The sequence below is a fragment of the Jatropha curcas genome, chromosome 11 (assembly GCF_041381405.1).
Source record: "Jatropha curcas cultivar XTBG-Jc1 chromosome 11, XTBG_Jcur_1.0, whole genome shotgun sequence".
NCBI lineage: Eukaryota > Viridiplantae > Streptophyta > Magnoliopsida > Malpighiales > Euphorbiaceae > Jatropha > Jatropha curcas.
Genome location: NC_143161.1, coordinates 23,119,743 through 23,139,125, shown reverse-complemented (window position 1 = coordinate 23,139,125; position 19,383 = coordinate 23,119,743).

Sequence of the window (19,383 nt, the reverse complement as noted above, 5' to 3'; positions counted from 1 at the left end):
GAAGGTGGTGTAATTGGAAAGAAAGGATCTTCCGGTAATATATGTATAAGTACTATTGATGAACTCAAGTCAGTAGCCTCAACTATTTTCTCATCCACCAGTACTATTGATGAGCTCATCTATTTTAAGTAATGAAGAAAATAATATATATATATATATATATATATATATATATATATTTATAAGTACTAGTGTTTTTTATTTGTCTTCATTTAAAATCTCTCCTACTAGTCCTTCCAATTGTACTTTTTTTTTTTTTTATGGTCTTCAATATTTATGTTAGGAAGCAAGAAAGTTTGATTTACCCTATATTCAAAGAAGTTGTGTTTTTCATATGTAGACTTTACTTCTTCTAAATGTGAACTTCCCTTAAAACTTCCTCACAATCCAGCTTGCATTCCCCATCTTAATCATGTAAATCAAAAAGAACATATTATTGTTAATCATAGAGTTATCAAAACCTTCTTCAAATTTTCCTTGGTAGTCTAAATTTAGTAATTTAACTATTATTTCTTTATGATTCAACTTCTTCTCTTCTTGACACTCCATGGATCTCTAACAATAGGTTGGAAAATATATAGAGAGCATTTGTGATTCCAACCTTATAGTAAAAGATATCAATTTCAATGATAGTTAAAATTTGCCATACCATTTAATAGGTACATTGCATATTCACGACTTTTTATGTAGAAGATGAATTCAGTCAAAGGCAATTCTTAGTGAAAAAATTCTCTTGATTGATCATTAATTCTAAGATAACTCAATAATTGCAAGCAATAGAAAAGTTATAATATTTGAACAAGCGTTGTAGATCAATCTTTTCGTATTATTAGATTAAGTAAGACAAGCGCTATGAATAATCCCTAACTAGAAAACAACCCTAAGCAAGCGATAGAATTTAATTTTCTAATAGCAATAAGGACTAGAAAGACCTTGTTCTAATTAACAAACTCTACAAGCGAGGTTCATTTAAATTAGATTGTGAATTTTTCATAATATAATCCAAAAGTCTGGTTACAATCAGATTATATTATTTGCTACTTGAATTAACTCAACTAAATAATTACGGAGTTAATCTTGTTGATTAGCTATATGGTATCTTATTAAATTGAACAACGGGCCATATTAAACAAACAATAAGATAACAATAGAGATGAAGTTTCTTCATATATGCAAAAAAATAGATAAATATTGATGGATTAAAGAATAAAATAAATACGTTAAGATCTCACAATCATAGAAGAACCTTTACTTCGAATTCAACCTTTGTTGAAAATAAAAAGTTTAGCCACGCATGGCTATAGAGAAAATAAAGAGAACAAAAGAAGAACCTAAGGAACGACTGCTGTTGAAAAGATTAAAAAAGTTCCCCCTATAATAGACTTAAGGGTCTATATATAGGAGAGGGAAAAATCCTAAACTAGAAAAATAATCTAAAATTAATTATAAACTAAAGTATTTAAAATCCAAGTATCTTCCTAATTCCCTAATTGGTGCTCCAGTTGCTTTAACTGATTTTTTGGAGTAAGCTCGAAGTAACTCTAGGTGGCAAACACCTTAATCCCCACCAGCCCTGGATGCGCCTATGTTAGCCTTGCCTAAGCTTAATTTGTCAACTTCTTGGAGCTTTTTGGCAGCTTCTTGAAATTCAGCTCCAACTTAGCATATTTCTCCAAAACTTCAAGAATTGGAAACCACATGCTCCACCGCTTGTGCAGGCCCCCGTCAATTCCTTTGAGTTTCGGTCTTGCGACCGTACTCCCCAGGCGGAGTGTTTCACGCGTTAGCTGGGCCCCTGATCCGCGTAGACCAAGGGCGAACAATGCCGGAGTTGTTGTCATTAGAAGTTGAATCTGTTGTCCGTCGGAGTCACACCCGGCTGTGTTTTCGCCGAAATCCCGAACCCTGGAAGGATCTCGAAAAACATCTTTTTAATATATTATTATTGTTTTGGAAAAAGGTGATAAAAATCGTTTTTGGATACGCGATGTCGATAAATCGGTCTTATAAATTGTTTTAGTCGCCACCCATTTTTTCGGCAATGGGACCGTTTCCAATTTTATTTTATAAAGGTGACTTCATTTTAAACCCAATTTTATTTAAGGCCGAATTGTTTAGAGAAACTGGTCAGGCGTACCAAGTACGATTCTAGGTAAGGGAATTAGGTACGTCGGCCCGTTGGAAGCCGACGCCCGGAAAATCGGCCTCTTTTAACCTACAATTTCTAATCGATTTTATTTTAGAAAAGTCAATTTATTTATTTAAACCCAACCCGAGTAAATTGAACCGAGTTCCTATGTGAAAAATTAATTAATCGTCCCAATCAAATCTAATTATCACATAGCAATTATTCAAATCAAAGCAATTAAATCAAAGCGATCAAACCAAATAAATAAATAAAAAGACCCGCTCTTGCCTTATGGTTCAAGGCGGGCAACAAACCGAACCTAAAATACATTCTACCCAATTTAAATCCAACCCATAAACCCAAAATCATGCATATTTATTATTTAACACTAGAAGTGCACAGTGAATAGTGCACAGTGAATAGTGACGCAACTGCACAGTCGCGTGACGCAACTGTACAGTCGCGTGATGCAACTGTTCTTGGATGAACAGTCGCGTGATGCAACTGTTCTTGGATGAACAGTCGCGTGACGCAACTGTTCTTCCAGGAACAGTTGCGTGATGCACTGTCCTAGCCCAGAATTCATTTTTAAATGTTTGATTTACATTATTTCTTACTTAAATACGATTTAAAGACATATAAAATGGCCAAATATGAACAGAACATAATTTAAAGAAACTTAGATTACTAAAACCACAAAAATATTACTAAAATCACAAAAATATATAAAAAAATACAAAGAATGTTAAGGAAATTACCTAATCCTCAGATTGATGCTTGCAGATGGATCAAATCTCTTAACAAATGATAGCTAAGATTTCCAGAAGCCTTTTTTTCAAGGATTTAATTGTGGTTTCTTTATAGTGTGTTTTTTAGGGTTTCAAAATCGTGTTCTTCCTCTTTTTTTTTGTTCTGTTCTGTGTTTTTTTTTTGTTCTCTTTTTCTGTTCTCCTCTCAAAATTGTGAGAAAGAGATGTATTTATAGGGTAGGTCAGGACACAGCTGCGTCACGCTACTGTAGCTGCATCACGCAGCTCATTTTCACAGTGGGGTGACGCGACTGGCAGTGGGGTGACACGACTAGTAGTGGGGTGACACGACTGACAGTTGGGTGACACGACTGACCCAACCAGAAACTTAAAATTGGTTTGATTTATCCTTGGATTAAAAGACTTCTAGATGGCATTAACCCATTCATTTTGCATCTTCGTATCATCATTGGATCAGGCGGGGCATAAAAAACATGCGTCAACAGTTTGCCCCCCCACTTTATCATTAATTGTATAAACGATTAATGTTAAAGTGGTCCATTGACGCGCCTTCAATCTGGTAATCATCCTCGAAGCTTGGTTTGGTCGGTTCGAAAGATGTTGGATTGATTTGATCATCTGGCCACCTATTCAGCTCAGTTTGATCGGCTTTCATCGGCTCCAGTCGGATCTGTGAATAACTCCAAAGCTCGGTTTGATTGGCTTTGAAAACACCTCCGAGGCTCAGTTTGATCGGGCTGAAGGATTTGAATGCCCTGGCCAACTTTGCAATATACCATCATTGACCGGGAAGAGAACCCAAACAGCTTCGTAATACACCATCACTGTTCGGTCACTGAAATTGTCCTGATCAGCTTCGCAATACACCATCACTAATCAGGATTTGAGTCAACTTCGAAATACACCATCATTGACTCGATTAAGGATTCCAAAGCTCAGTTTGATCGGCTTTGTCATCCACCTCCTCAGCTCAGTTTGATCGGCTTTAGAGGATTTGAATAGAGATTGTCTTGATCAGCTTCGCAACACACCATCACTAATCAGGAAAAGGTCCAAGCAGCTTCGTAATTGTGACATCCTACTGAGTCGAGTCTTAGCATAGAGTTGAGTAGTCGAGTTGAGTCGAGTGGAACCAAACCCGGTTGGGGTAGAATGGGTTATTAAGTGGAGTTACTTGAGTGAGAGAAAAGATTAAAGCATGTGGGTGAGGATTGATTTGCATTAAAAGATTGAGTTTGGGTATTAAGTTGTAGCCTATTTACAATTGAGGTACCATTTAGGAAGTTTTACATAAAATCCCTTGATTTTTGATGGCCTACCCATAATACTCATTTTCACTTTCCCATTTGTCATCTTTATCTTCATCTTCTTCATTTTCTTCCTTTCCTCTTCCACCTTATTTTCAATTTTAATGGTAGTTAAGCCTTAACTTCAATTTTTCTTCTATCCAAGTAAGTAAACCTTCTTGAAGTTCATAATTAAAACATTTGGTGCTATTGTTTTAGAATTCATAAGAATTCTTATGTATAGGTGAAGGGAGTTCTAAGAGTGTAGAGAAAAGAAACTAAAGAGGAGCTCAAGCTTTTGGAGTAAAGGTTTGATATCTCTTGTTATTTTTCATTTTCTTTGTATGAGATTTGTGTGGTGTGTTGCTAGTGAGACTATATTGCTTCATGTTGAGTGGGAGGACTGGTAATGGTGAGAAACAGGGGAGAACAGGGGAGGTATTGAATAAATGAAGTGAATATTGAGTTTATGTTGAAACAGGTTTTGCTGGAAATTTTACCAGTAACTTCATCTTGATTTTGACCCCATTTAATGATGGAATTAGGAAGTGTCATAGAAGAGTTATTTGTTCCTCTATGTGTTAGCTTTACATGGGTTTTTGAATCATTCAAATTGGAGTTGTATATTGAGAGATATGACCAAAAGAGTACAGATAGTGCAGGCTGGAAGCGCGCGCGCGACTTGCATGACGAGTTCGCGTTGCCTTCTCGCGCTCGCGAATTTGAACTACGCGCTCGCGACTTTCACTTGAAACTCTCTGACTCTCATTTGGCACATCTCGCGCTCGTGACTTTGAAGTGCGCGCTCGCGTACTTGGCCCTTGGCCTGTAAGCGCTCGCGACCTTCATCGCGCGCTCGCGAAATTGGCCTGAGAACTCACTGTCTCTCATTTGGCACTTCTCGCGCTCGCGACTTTCAAGTACGCGCTCGCGACTTGTGCCCGATAATTCACTGTCTCTCATCTAGTACATTACGCGCTCGCGACCTTGCAAGGCGCGCTCGCGACTTGTGTTTTCATGCATTTTTGGACTTCTTTTTCAATGCAATTGTATTCCTTTGCTTCACTTATATGCCTCCAATCATTTTAACATCAAATACAACATTAGAACATGTATCAAAACAACATGCAAGCATGCAAATGATGTGAAATCAAATAAACATTATGAATTATGAAGTTATGAACTATGACTATGATGTTGTGTGATATTATTGACATACCAACATTATGCTCCATTGAGGTTAGGTAGAAACCATGTAGATAAGGTTATGTCGCGACATAGGATAGCAGATCTGCATCTCATACAGTTTGATACTCCGGCTACAGGCCATTGAGTGGATATGATTATATATGGGCCATAGCAGCCAAGCATACAGTATTCATCTAGTTTCATACAGTTTTTCTTATCACTTCGGTTTCACTATAACCTTATGGAGCCATACAGATATCTTGACATAACATTTCATGAATTATACAGTATTATAAACAGTACAAAGGATAATCAAGGTATCATGAAAGTATCATGGTGTGTGCTTATATGTGCCATATGTGTTTACATGGTTCTTTCTATACATGTATGTGTTTAATTGTTTCTTTATATGTTGAGATATCCACTGAGCTTTATTTGCTCAGCGAGTTACCTGTTTAACTCGCAGGTTTTGAGTTTGGACCGTAGAGAGTCAGCTTACAAATGCTGCAGTTCATCTGTAGAAGACTCAGTCTTCAAGGTAGCTACTCATTTTAATATGTATCTTTGTCTACCCTTTTTATGGCATGTACAGGGCACTCAGTTGGGCCCATTTCATTTTGTAAACTAGTATCATGTTTTGTAAATATAAATTACATTATTTTTGTAAACAACATCAGCATGCTATTATATTCAGTATACATTACGATATCAGCATGACAAGACATAAAGTCAACCAGTTTGTAGCGTCTCGGTCCGGTTCATTCGGGTTTACGGGTGGACCGGGAAGGGGGGTTACAAATTTTGGTATCAGAGCCCTAGGTTTAGTTTCCCCGGGCTTGCATGCATAAGTCAGTATAGTGTACATGCCATGTCTACCCTGATGAACTAAGCAGTTGTTGTTCTTTTAGGAGGATGTCACAGGAAGGTGAGAGCGAGTCACACGCCTCCAGAGCAGTGGAGGGTGAGGCTCCAAGAGCGCCAGGTCAAGAGGTGTTGTTAAAGCAACTTGCGGATACTTTTCGACAGATTGCAGGGGTGATGCCTCAAGCACCAATAGTAGTAGAAAGAGAAAGAAAGCCCCCACTAGAGAAGCTTCGGAAATATGGGGCGAAAGAATTTAGTGCTAACAAGGATGATAGTCCAGAAAGAGCTGAGTATTGGTTAGATGGGACATCGAGAGTTCTGGAACAATTACAATGTACACCAGAGGACAAGTTGGTTTGTGCCACATCATTGCTCATAGATGAAGCATATACATGGTGGATTACTGTTCAGCAGCGGGTATCAGCAGAGCAGCGTACATGGCAATTTTTCTTGGATGAATTCAAGAAAAAGTTCATCACAGAGGCTTACCTAGATGCGAGAAGGAAAGAATTCTTATACCTGAGGCAGAACAGAATGTCAGTTTCAGAATACGAAAGAGAATTTACCAGACTCAGCAGGTATGGTAAGGGGATAGTGGCTACAGAAGCCGAGAGGTGTAAAAAGTTTCAGGAAGGCCTGAACGATGAGATTCAGATGGGAGTGGTAGCTTCCAGATTCAGAGAGTTCTCAGCTTTGGTAGAGGCAGCTCAGGAGATAGAGCGCATTCAGGCCAGTCAGCGTACCAGACGCCAGCGGTCTCAGCAGAGGAGAGACCAGACTCAGAGTGCACCCAGTACCTATCAGTCAAAAAGCAAGAGATTCAGAGGTGCTAGTAGTTCAGCTAGTGCTAGACCTTCCTTTAGCCAAGGCACAGTTAGGGGTGCTAACATGCCAGCGGTATCAGTTGTGGCCAGTTCTGCCGGTGGTAGTCGAGGTTCAGGCAGAGGAATTGGTAGAGGCACCAGTAGAGGTGCAGAGTCAGCCGGTTATACTTTTCCACCTTGTGAGCATTGTGGCAGACGGCATGGTGGAGATTGTTCTTTGATGACTGGTAAATGTTGGATATGCGGAGCATCAGACCATCAGAAGAAGGATTGTCCGAAGAGGGCAAAAGTTCCTACACAGTTCATAGCAGGCAGAGGTAGAGGTGAGAGCTCCGGAGGGCAGAGATAGCAGTCAGAGACTATGGACAGACCTGATACAAGAGGTCCAGCCAGGGTTTATGCTATGCAAGCCAGAGAAGATGAGGAAGCTCCAGATGTAATAGTTGGTGAGTTTTCCTTATGTGATCATACAGTTTATGCTTTAATTGATCCTGGCTCATCTCATTCATACATTAGTGTACCTAAACCTTGGGTTAAAGGGTTAGAAGTTGCATATGTGAGTCAGGGTATGTTGGTTACAAATCCATTAGGCGATGTAGTAAAAACCCATACAGTGGTCGAAGGATGTCCAATTGTTATTCATAGAAAAGAGTTTCCAGGAGATCTTATGGAGTTGCCATTTAGAGAATTTGATGTTATTCTGGGTATGGATTGGCTATCCAGATATCAGGCTATAGTTGATTGTGCAAAGAAAAGGGTGACACTATATACAACCGCAGGGGAAGAGATTACAGTAGTCGGGAAGCGGCGAGATTTTCTGGGTAATGTGATATCAGCCATGGCAGCAAAGAGATTAATTCAGAAGGGTTGTGAAGCATACTTGGTATGTGCATTACAAGCAGAGAAAGAACAGTCCAAAGTGTAAGACATACCAACAGTGTGTGATTATCCAGATGTATTTCCAGAACAGTTACCAGGGTTACCACCAAGGAGAGAAGTAGAGTTTACCATAGATGTCTATCCTGGAGCAGCACCAGTATCAATTGCACCTTACAGAATGGCACCAGCAGAGCTAAAAGAGTTAAAGATTCAGCTACAGGAGTTATTGGATAAAGGCTTTATCAGACCTAGTGTATCACCTTGGGGAGCACCGGTGTTATTTGTAAAGAAGAAAGATGGATCATTCAGACTGTGCATTGACTACAGACAGCTGAACAAACTGACAATCAAGAATAAGTATCCATTGCCTCGAATCGATGATTTGTTTGATCAGTTAAAAGGTGCAGGTATGTTTTCTAAGATCGACCTTAGGTCGGGATACCATCAGTTGCGGATAAAGGAAGAAGATATCGCTAAGACTGCATTCAGGACCCGATATGGTCACTATGAATTTTTAGTCATGCCATTCGTTCTCACAAATGCACCAGCGGTTTTCATGGATCTCATGAACCGCGTGTTTCATTCATATCTGGATCAGTTTGTGGTGGTGTTTATAGATGACATTTTGGTCTACTCCAAAGATAAGGTTGAACATGATAAACATTTGCAGATTGTACTTCAGACACTGAGGGATAAACAGCTGTATGCCAAGCTCAGTAAGTGTGAGTTTTGGCTGGAAGAAGTTTCTTTCTTAAGACATGTGGTGTCATCGGAGGGTATCAGAGTGGACCCTAAGAAGATTGAAGCTATTGTTGATTGGAGACCACCCAGAAATGTCACAGAAGTTCGAAACAGGTTTTGCTGGAAATTTTACCAGTAACTTCATCTTGATTTTGACCCCATTTAATGATGGAATTAGGAAGTGTCATAGAAGCGTTATTTGTTCCTCTATGTGTTATCTTTACATGGGTTTTTGAATCATTCAAATTGGAGTTGTATATTGAGTGATATGACCAAAAGAGTACAGATAGTGCAGGCTGGAAGCGCGCGCGCGACTTGCATGACGAGTTCGCGTTGCCTTCTCGCGCTCGCGAATTTGAACTACGCGCTCACGGCTTTCACCTGAAACTCTCTGACTCTCATTTGGCACATCTCACGCTCACGACTTTGAAGTGCGCGCTGGCGTACTTGGCCCTTGGCCTGTAAGCGCTCGCGACCTTCATCGGGCGCTCGCGAAATTGGCCTGAGAACTCACTGTCTCTCATTTGGCACTTCTCGCGCTCGTGACTTTCAAGTACGCGCTCGCGACTTGTGCCCGATAATTCACTGTCTCTCATCTAGTGCATTACGCGCTCGCGACCTTGCAAGGCGCGCTCGCGACTTGTGTTTTCATGCATTTTTGGACTTCTTTTTCAATGCAATTGTATTCCTTTGCTTCACTTATATGCCTCCAATCATTTTAACATCAAATACAACATTAGAACATGTATCAAAACAACATGCAAGCATGCAAATGATGTGATATCAAATAAACATTATGAATTATGAAGTTATGAACTATGACTATGATGTTGTGTGATATTATTGACATACCAACATTATGCTCCATTGAGGTTAGGTAGAAACCATGTAGATAAGGCTATGTCGCGACATAGGATAGCAGATCTGCACCTCATACAGTTTGATACTCCGGCTACAAGCCGTTGAGTGGATATGATTATATATGGGCCATAGCAGCCAAGCATACAGTATTCATCCAGTTTCATACAGTTTTTCTTATCACTTCAGTTTCACTATAACCTTATGGAGCCATACAGATATCTTGACATAACATTTCATGAATTATACAGTATTATAAACAGTACAAAGGATAATCAAGGTATCATGAAAGTATCATGATGTGTGTGCTTATATGTGCCATATGTGTTTACATGGTTCTTTCTATACATGTATGTGTTTAATTGTTTCTTTATATGTTGAGATATCCACTGAGCTTTATTTGCTCAGCGAGTTACCTGTTTAACTCGCAGGTTTTTAGTTTGGACCGTAGAGAGTCAGCTTACAACTGCTGCAGTTCATCTGTAGAAGACTCAGTCTTCAAGGTAGCTACTCATTTTAATATGTATCTTTGTCTACCCTTTTTATGGCATGTACAGGGCACTCAGTTGGGCCCATTTCATTTTGTAAACTAGTATCATGTTTTGTAAATATAAATTACATTATTTTTGTAAACAACATCAGCATGCTATTATATTCAGTATACATTACGATATCAGCATGACAAGACATAAAGTCAACCAGTTTGTAGTGTCTCGGTCCGGTTCATTCGGGTTTACGGGTGGACCGAGAAGGGGTGTTACAATAATACACCATCACGGCTTGGTGGGATTTGAGATTGTCCTGATCAGCTTCGCAATACATCATCACTAATCAGGAAAAGGATTGACTCGATCAGCTTCGCAATACATCATCACTAATCGAGAAAAGAACCCAAACAGCTTCGCAATACATCATCATTGCTTGGTGGGATTTGAGATTGTCCTGATCAGCTTCGCAATACATCATCACTAATCAGGAAAAGGATTGACTCGATCAGCTTCGCAATACATCATCACTAATCGAGAGAAATGATCCAAACAGCTTCGTAATACACTGTCACTGCTTGGTGGGACCTATCGGCTTCGAGAAACCATCACCGGTTGACCTGAAAAATCGTTCAACAGAAAAAGAGCAATATCTGTGTACAAACAGACCTTGCCTTTTTGTTAGAAGAATGTTGGGACATCATATGCCCCCATGCATTAATTATAAATTTCAAAAGATTACATCAGGGCAAAAGATTATACTTTTGCCCCCAGTCCGGAATTCCGACTTAGGACCAAAAGTATCATCTTCTTAGGCAGACCTTCAATGTTTATTGTCAAAATTTGGTTTGAAAGGTTTGCAAAAATTTAGTAAAAATTTTAGGCCAGAAGAATTTTAAGCCTGAATTTTCAAGTATACCCTGCCTGATGCAGTGTTTGAGAGAAAACTTACCTGAGGGTAATTTGGGCAATTTGATGCTCCTCCCCCCTGTACGGTGAGTAGACAAAATCGCTGAAGTGTACGAACTGCATATCGACATCAAATTGTTTGAACGGGTCACTATGGGCTTTAAACGGACCATTTGGGCCTTGTGGGCTTAACGAGTGTGATGGGCCCTTCCTTTGGGCTTGAGGGTTGTTGATGGGCCCCTCCTTCTTTTGGACTTAGAGAGGTGGGCTTGGGCCCAGCGCTTACTTATAAGTAAGTTTCTTCTAACCATTTCATTTAGCAATTGCACCAAATGTTCTTTTCTGTGCTTGCAGGTGCCTGCTCAGAAGTATCAGGAGGTGTGCCAGCGGTTCGGCTTCGCCCGGTCTTGCATCGCTCGACTCTACGCTGACCGCGAAGAGAGGGTATGTATCTCATATGCGTTACTTTCTTCTTCTTTTGTCTGCATACCCTTCTTACATATTTCTACTCTTACAGGATTTGGAGATTAGGAGGTTACGGAGGCAGCAGTCTCGCCAATCCAGCGCCGTTACCCGATTCCAGCTGGAGGTGGATCGACTTCGGACAAGGTTAGAGGTGGAGGGGATTCCACTAGACTTCTTCGGAGAGGATGATGATGGTTCCTCATCCGATGACGCACCGCCATCTCCACCCCCTCAGGCAGCTGCTGGTCCGAGCCGGAGGTGTCGCTAGCCAGGCTCCTATTTTTTGACCATTTTTGAAACATTTTTGTAGTTTGTAGGATTATATGTACAATTTTATTAATTTTATGACATTATTTTACATTTTTACAGTATATTTGCTTTTATTACAGTATCGTTTATACGTGTATTTCTTACAACTTGTGAGATTTTATTCCTGCAAAAACAAAATATAAACACAAAAACACAAAATAGCAGGGTCCCACTTATTCACAAGAGTGGTCTACCTCGTTAGTGATCAACCAACCAATTTATTGTAAATGAATAAATGGAATGAAATGAAATAAAAGACTAAATAAGGAACTTAAAGTGAAACACGACAAAAATCAATTAGAAACAGAAGTGGATCGTAGTACTTACCTGACAGGGCGGTCCACTCGGTGAATGCGGACATAATGGCTCAACTATCCTTTCTCGATTAATGCGATCATAAAGGCTCAACTTCCTTATTGTACAAATTGTCCTTCTTATTAACGCAGGCATAAATGTCCACCAACTGGAGCGACCTATGCATAAATGCTCTTCCAACCAGTATTGACGGTAAATATCAGGTCTAATAATGATGGTGCTTCGTTCATGAAACCCTTTACACTTCTATAAATGAAGGCTTCCTTTTACGGCCTCTTCACACCCAGCATTCAAAACAAATCCATTCCTTAGATAATCCTTTTCCATGGCTTTCAGGAACCAAGTTTCATCCTTCGTCCAATCCATCCCTGACGACTTATGGCAGATTCCCCCTATGGACCAACTCGCCTGGTTGAAATATTTCAAAGACCTAAAACCCAACCATGGCTTCTTGTCTTGGCTCGTTACACACTTCAATCCTAACACCATGGTTTTCCGGTTTGAAGACGCTGAAATAACTCCGACCTATGAGGAAATGTGCGCCGTGATGGACCATCATCCTGTACAAAATGAAACTCCGGCCTGCCCCCAAGACCCAGATATGATCTAGCCGAAATTGCGGCCTTGTGCTCGGTTTACCTTCCTGACGGCATAAACACGGATCAAGGTCTTCCTTTAGAGTCTTTTATGAGTAAGGTTCTGGCCATGGATCTAGATCCCTCTTGGAGTCAAGCTTGTTGCTTCTTGCTGTTGAATGTGTATGCCATGAAGAACCGTCAACCCGGAGTTGGAGACTTTCGTCTTCTGACAGTTGTTCGTGACATGCAACTGTATCATCGTACCGTATTCATGATGATCATGGGAGAAACGATGTGCTGGGTTAGGGATATTGCCCTTCACATCACCAACTTCAATGTTCATCATCGTGGTTGTCCAATGTTGCTGCAAGCTTGGGCTCTAGACAAGTTAAGCCTACTTCTTCCGGTCCCAGCTCGTTTAATTCCAACCTACGGTCCTGCCAACTTTCGGTCTCGGACTCGAGGACATTTCGACTTTGGGGATAACCCAACAATTCGGTGGACTTGTCCCTGGTGGAGGATCAGGCTGGTCACTATTGGAAGCATGAATCTCAATTATGTGCTGTACGCTAGTCTAAACTGTTCCATGACCTATTTTTCTGACAGGATCAGCCGTCAATATGGAACGATTCAACGTGTTCCCAGGATCCATAACTTTGAAAGCGGTCTAATGACACTGCATCTGTTGATCAATTTAGCTAACCGCTGGCGAAGCCGAAACACCAGGTACCTAGGTGAAGGAGTGATGCAGGACACTGTGACACTCGAGTATGTGAACTGGTTTTTTACCCCATGATGATGTTAAGTTTTGCAAGGATCGGTGTCTGATGGTAGCCCTTAATGAAATAAATGTTATTATTGCTTTCTCTGTCTTCTTTTGAGCTCGAGCTTTGAACTCCTATTTAATGTATCTGCTTTCTTTGAATCAATGAATTTGCTGATTCTGCCTTTATTAATTCCTGCACACATGGATAACACCAGACAACAAGGTTTTTCTTTCGAAATTATTTGTCGTGTTAGTTATTCGGGCCTCCTGCCCTTGGGTTAATAAAGAAATGCTCATAAAAATGAATTATTTGATATAAATACAGAAGCTTACGCTTGGGGAGAACAAGAATGGTATGACTATTTATTACCTGCACAGATCAAACAAAAACAACATATGCAACTTCTTTATGTATGCATGAACCTACATGAGTACTAAGGTTTTATCCATGGTTTTATTGATCTTTCCAAGGAAATCACCGAGAAAATGGCACTTGACCTTCTGATCGCTGTCTAAGAGAATCCACTACCCGGGCATGACCAACAGCTACACATCTTCAAAACAAATGAGCAAATGCTGACCACATAGGCAGAGAGGAATGTCTTGTAATCGACGATCATGCCCTAGAAACAAAAGGGAAGAAGAATTTGAGAATCAAGCTCTTTATTGCTCTTACTTCTTTCAACATTATACAGAAGTGAAGAGAAATTATTTCAATACAATGGTTATTCATTCTAACTACTCATTCGCCTATTCTCCTTCTAGTCAAGTCGATGACATTGAGCAACCAGTTGCAAGCATGTCACAAATGCATGGCATAGATTTCGCATTTAAACTAAGCACCATGCGTTAATCTCAAAACTCTTTATTTTTATTATTATAATTTTTTTTATTATTTTTTATTATGTTCTAACTTTTGCCTAGGCCGCCCTTTCGGGTTTTCAACCTAGCGAGCTCATTTCTCGCCTAAGCCGCCCTTTCGGGTTTTCAACTTAGCCCTTTCTTTTCTTTTTCTTTTTCTTTTTTTTTCTTTTTTTTTTTAATCGAAATCATCATTTCAGACATTGAATCTCTTCATTTGATCCTGACTGACAATCCGATTGACAGGCTTCCCTTTCGAAGTGACCAATTCAGCGGCACCCTTATCCGACAGCTTTTGGATTTTGAATGGTCCATGCCAATTAGGTCTGAATTTTCCTCTAGGGTGCTCTGGGATTCGTGGTCTAACAGTCTGATCAGCACTAAATTTCCATTTTTCAAAGTCCTTGGATGTACCCGCTTACTGTAGAAACAATCATTCTCTCTCCTTTTTTTTATTTGATTTTTTTTTCTTTTTTCTTTTTTTTTTTTGATTTGATTTTTTTTTTGTAACAAATAACATGTCATTCCTACAGTATTGTCACTCAGGACATCCATATGTGGAAGAGGGAGATCATCTTTGGGCGAGGCTGTAGTCGACACAGGTTGTTAGTCTCCCACTTTCTTGAGCATAGGGACTATGTTCGCTGACCACTCAGGGTAATGCATTACCTTCCCAGAAACTTGCATCTAGCTCTTTCTGAACCACAGCCTTCATCTTGTTTTGCCACTTCTAGTTTGACCCGTCTCCTTTTCCGCTTTACTGGCTTGATATTTGAATCGGTAGGGACGACATGTCCTGTAATCGGCTTATTGATCCCCCGGTATATCAGCATAACTGTAGACGTTCTTAGAAATTGTTTTTGAGCTCAAGCTTAAAGTCTGATCCGATTTCGATTATTTTTTTGAGATTTTGGGCGGTGGTTAGGTTAAATGCAAAATGATGCAATGCATTTATGCCAAATATGCGTGTGGTATAATCAATGCCATGAACATAACAATCAGGAGAAGTAAGAAAACAAGCAATCAAAATTCATTCCCATTGATTGAAATAGTAAATGAAGTTCATTCAAATTGTTCTTAAAGCAATATTCAGAAAAACAAAAAGAAAGATTAAGAGCTTGTTCAATTCGCCCATCAGCTAACTTTAATGGTTTCCGGGCGCCGGCTTATTATGCTCAGGAGGCTTGGTGATCTTCCCGCTATCTATCAAATCTTGGATATCATGTCGGAGCTTGAGACAATTATTAGTAGAATGACCTTTACACTGATGATATTCACAGTCTTGATCAGCGAACCTACCCTGAATAGGCTTAGATGGATTAATTGGCAACTTTGACAATACACCATTCTCAATGCAGGATCTCATGACTGCGCTTAAAGGCATGCCCAAATCAGTGAATTCCCTTTTCTTTTTCTCCTTAACAGCTCTAACTGTATTGCTACTCCCTAATTGGTTTGTAGCTGCATGACCAACATTTCTGTTATGATTACTGCTGGAAGACCGGTAGTTACCAAACCCTCGGCTCGTCTTTTTCTTTTTGTTGTACAGCTCTTCAAAATTCAATCCAACCCTCCATATCCCCAGTTCCAGACCGTCATATCTTTTCCTATAGTTCTTGTACGATGTCTGAGGAAATCCTCGCAACACATCCTCTTCGCCGTATTGGTTTATTTGAGCAACACGGATGGACTCCGACAAATGGGACCTCTGGTCATCATTCTCCGCGAACAGGGTATGCTTCGAAGAAGTAGAATTTGTGGGCTTCAAGACATACTCTGTCACATGAAAATTGATGACTGGATCTTTTTCTTTCGAAACAGATATCCTTTCCACCTTGTCCTTTAGTTCTGCTATTTGCTTAATCAGCTCATTCTCAGTCGGACTAACATTATCAGCTGATGCTTGACTACCCAAGATGTGTTCTGGAGCCTCTCTTCCCTCCACTATAGGCTGATTACTTGAAGTAGGCGGCACTTGGTTCTGGGCTCTATCTTGAGCAAGAGCAGCAGCTATTATTTCAGAAATGGTCCTTATCTGGGCTGGAGAGAAACCCGTCTCATTCACAGTGTTATCAGCCATCCCAACCAAATATGAATCAGAAATTGAATCCGAAGAACTTGAATGAATCACAAGACTAAACGGAGCAGGCTCGGGGATTGGGATACTCTGACCAAACGTTGACCAGGGCGCCGGTGCCAAGCTCTCGAGGTGATTTTCCGGGAAGGATCAATTCTGACTGATAGATATAAACACCTGAGTTAAAGTAGGTCCTGCATGTCTGCATGAGAAATAGCAGCACATAGAATGAGAAATGCAGTTCTAATGTGCTAATGACCGGTATGGAAATAAGATCTCGATTTCAACGACTGGACCCAAAATTCGGTGTGAATAACATGGCAATGACTTATTTTGTATTCAAACATTTTCGGCATTATCTGTCGTCGACCGTCCCTTTTTGGAATTTACAGTCAACTATTTTCTCTCAAGTCCCTAACTTTTGCCTTGGAATGAAAGAATCTCCAAGCGGGATTTTTATTATTTTTTTGTGTCCTTAATTTTTGCCTTGGAATGGCAGAATCTCTAAGCGGGATTTTTCTTATTTTTACTTTTTTTTTGTTTTTGTATCCTTACTTTTTGCCTTGGAACATATGGTCCCAAGCAGGATCTCGTTTTGCTTTGTTACAAATTTTGTAATCTCTTGCTCAATTATTTTCAGATAATGCGAGAAATGTGACAATACAAAGGAATCGCAACCCCCTTATAACTCCCTTTTCTTTTGGGTATTGATTCACTATAAGTGATTGCATTATATTATTCAAAACGAATTTGAGGTCCAGTCTCAAAATCAAGGTCAAACGTCCATACCGAAAATTAGCTCTTATTAATGCATGGCTGAAAAGAAAATGTTACATGATGCGTGAATGTCACAACATATGTACAATTTATATCATACAGGGGAACGGGAGTTGGGAAATGCATGCCTTCCAACCTTATTTCTCCCACACACGGATTCCATTGGTATAAATTCCGACATTTGTTTCCTAGGAATTGGTCTAATCTCGACAACCAATAGGGGTTTTGAGATTGACGATACAAACTCTCGGAAATGAATGCGGCATAGCAACAACAAACAGAATTGGGTGCACCTTAGGGGAAGTAACTAAGGTTTTCAACTATATGCATTGGCTTTAGTCTTATTGGGCTTAACAAAGTCTGGGTTTCGCAAACAAGATTCGGGCTTTGTTGGGCCTACTCCTTTTGACGCACCTTTGAGGTACTAGGCTTGCGGTTGGTAGTAATGTTAATTCTCGGATGGATGCACCTAAATCGCATGGTTTAGGCTAGATCCACCGTCAAACTTAACACCAGCACCGAAGGGTAGTATGGGTAGAATGAGGTGAGAAGAGAGAAATGCGAATGAATGCAAAAATCCTAGAAAGAAAAAGGAAAGCATTTAAACACATACGGACGATTAATAATTTTCCATCGGCTTTTCTAACTAATTTTATTTAGAAAAGTAGGCTTTTTTAGAGTCAATTCCTAATTACAACCACTAAATTATTTATTAAAAATAACCGGGGATTAGTGGGTGCAAAATCCCCAGTGAAGTCGCCAAACTGTTTTCGCCGAAATCCCGAACCCCGGAAGGATCTCGAAAAACATCTTTTTAATATATTATTATTGTTTTGGAAAAAGGTGATAAAAATCATTTTTGGATACGCGATGCCGATAAATCGGTCTTATAAATTGTTTTAGTCGCCACCCATTTTTTCGGCAATGGGACTGTTTCCAATTTTATTTTATAAAGGTGACTTCATTTTAAACCCAATTTTATTTAAGGCCGAATTATTTAGAGAAACTGGTCAGGCGTACCAAGTACGATTCTAGGTAAGGGAATTAGGTACGTCGGCTCGTTGGAAGCCGACGCCCAGAAAACCGGCCTCTTTTAACCTACAATTTCTAATCGATTTTATTTTAGAAAAGCCAATTTATTTGTTTAAACCCAACCCGAGTAAATTGAACCGAGTTCCTATGTGGAAAATTAATTAATCGTCCCAATCAAATCTAATTATCACATAGCAATTATTCAAATCAAAGCAATTAAATCAAAGCGATCAAACCAAATAAATAAATAAAAAGACCCGCTCTTGCCTTATGGTTCAAGGCGAGCAACAAACCGAACCTAAAATACATTCTAACCGATTTAAATCCAACCCATAAACCCAAAATCATGCATATTTATTATTTAACACTAGAAATGCAAATTGTTAATAAACATGCAAATTAATCTTAAATATAAATAAATCAACAAACTTAATTTTATTTTTCATTTAAACATAAATTGCAAAATTCATATAAATAAACACATAAAATTACATTTTAGTGTTCTAAGTTTATTTAAACTGTGATCTGTTCATAATTGGGCATTTTCAAATTTATTGAAGAAATTAGATTTTATTTTCGTATAAAATTTATTTTTATTATTTTTATTTTTCTGGAAAAATCGATGAACAGTCGCGTGACGCAACTGTTCTTGGATCACACGACTGTTCTTCATGAGCCATGAATAGTAAACAGTGAATAGTGCACAGTGAATACTGACGCAACTGCACAGTCGCGTGACGCAACTGTTCTTGGATGAACAGTTGCGTGACACAACTGTTCTTCCAGGAACAGTTGCGTGATGCACTGTCCTAGCCCAGAATTCATTTTTAAATGTTTTATTTACATTATTTCTTACTTAAATACGATTTAAAGACATATAAAATGGCCAAATATGAACAGAACATAATTTAAAGAAACTTAGATTACTAAAACCACAAAAATATTACTAAAATCACAAAAATATATAAAAAAAATACAAAGAATGTTAAGGAAATTACCTAATCCTCAGATTGATGCTTGCAGATGGATCAAATCTCTTAACAAATGATAGCTAAGATTTCCAGAAGCCTTTTTTTCAACGATTTAATTGTGGTTTCTTTATAGTGTGTTTTTTAGGGTTTCAAAATCGTGTTCTTCCTCTTTTTTTTGTTCTATTCTGTGTTTTTTTTTTTGTTCTCTTTTTCTGTTCTCCTCTCAAAATTGTGAGAAAGAGATGTATTTATAGGGTAGGTCAGGACACCGCTGCGTCACGCTACTGTAGCTGCGTCATG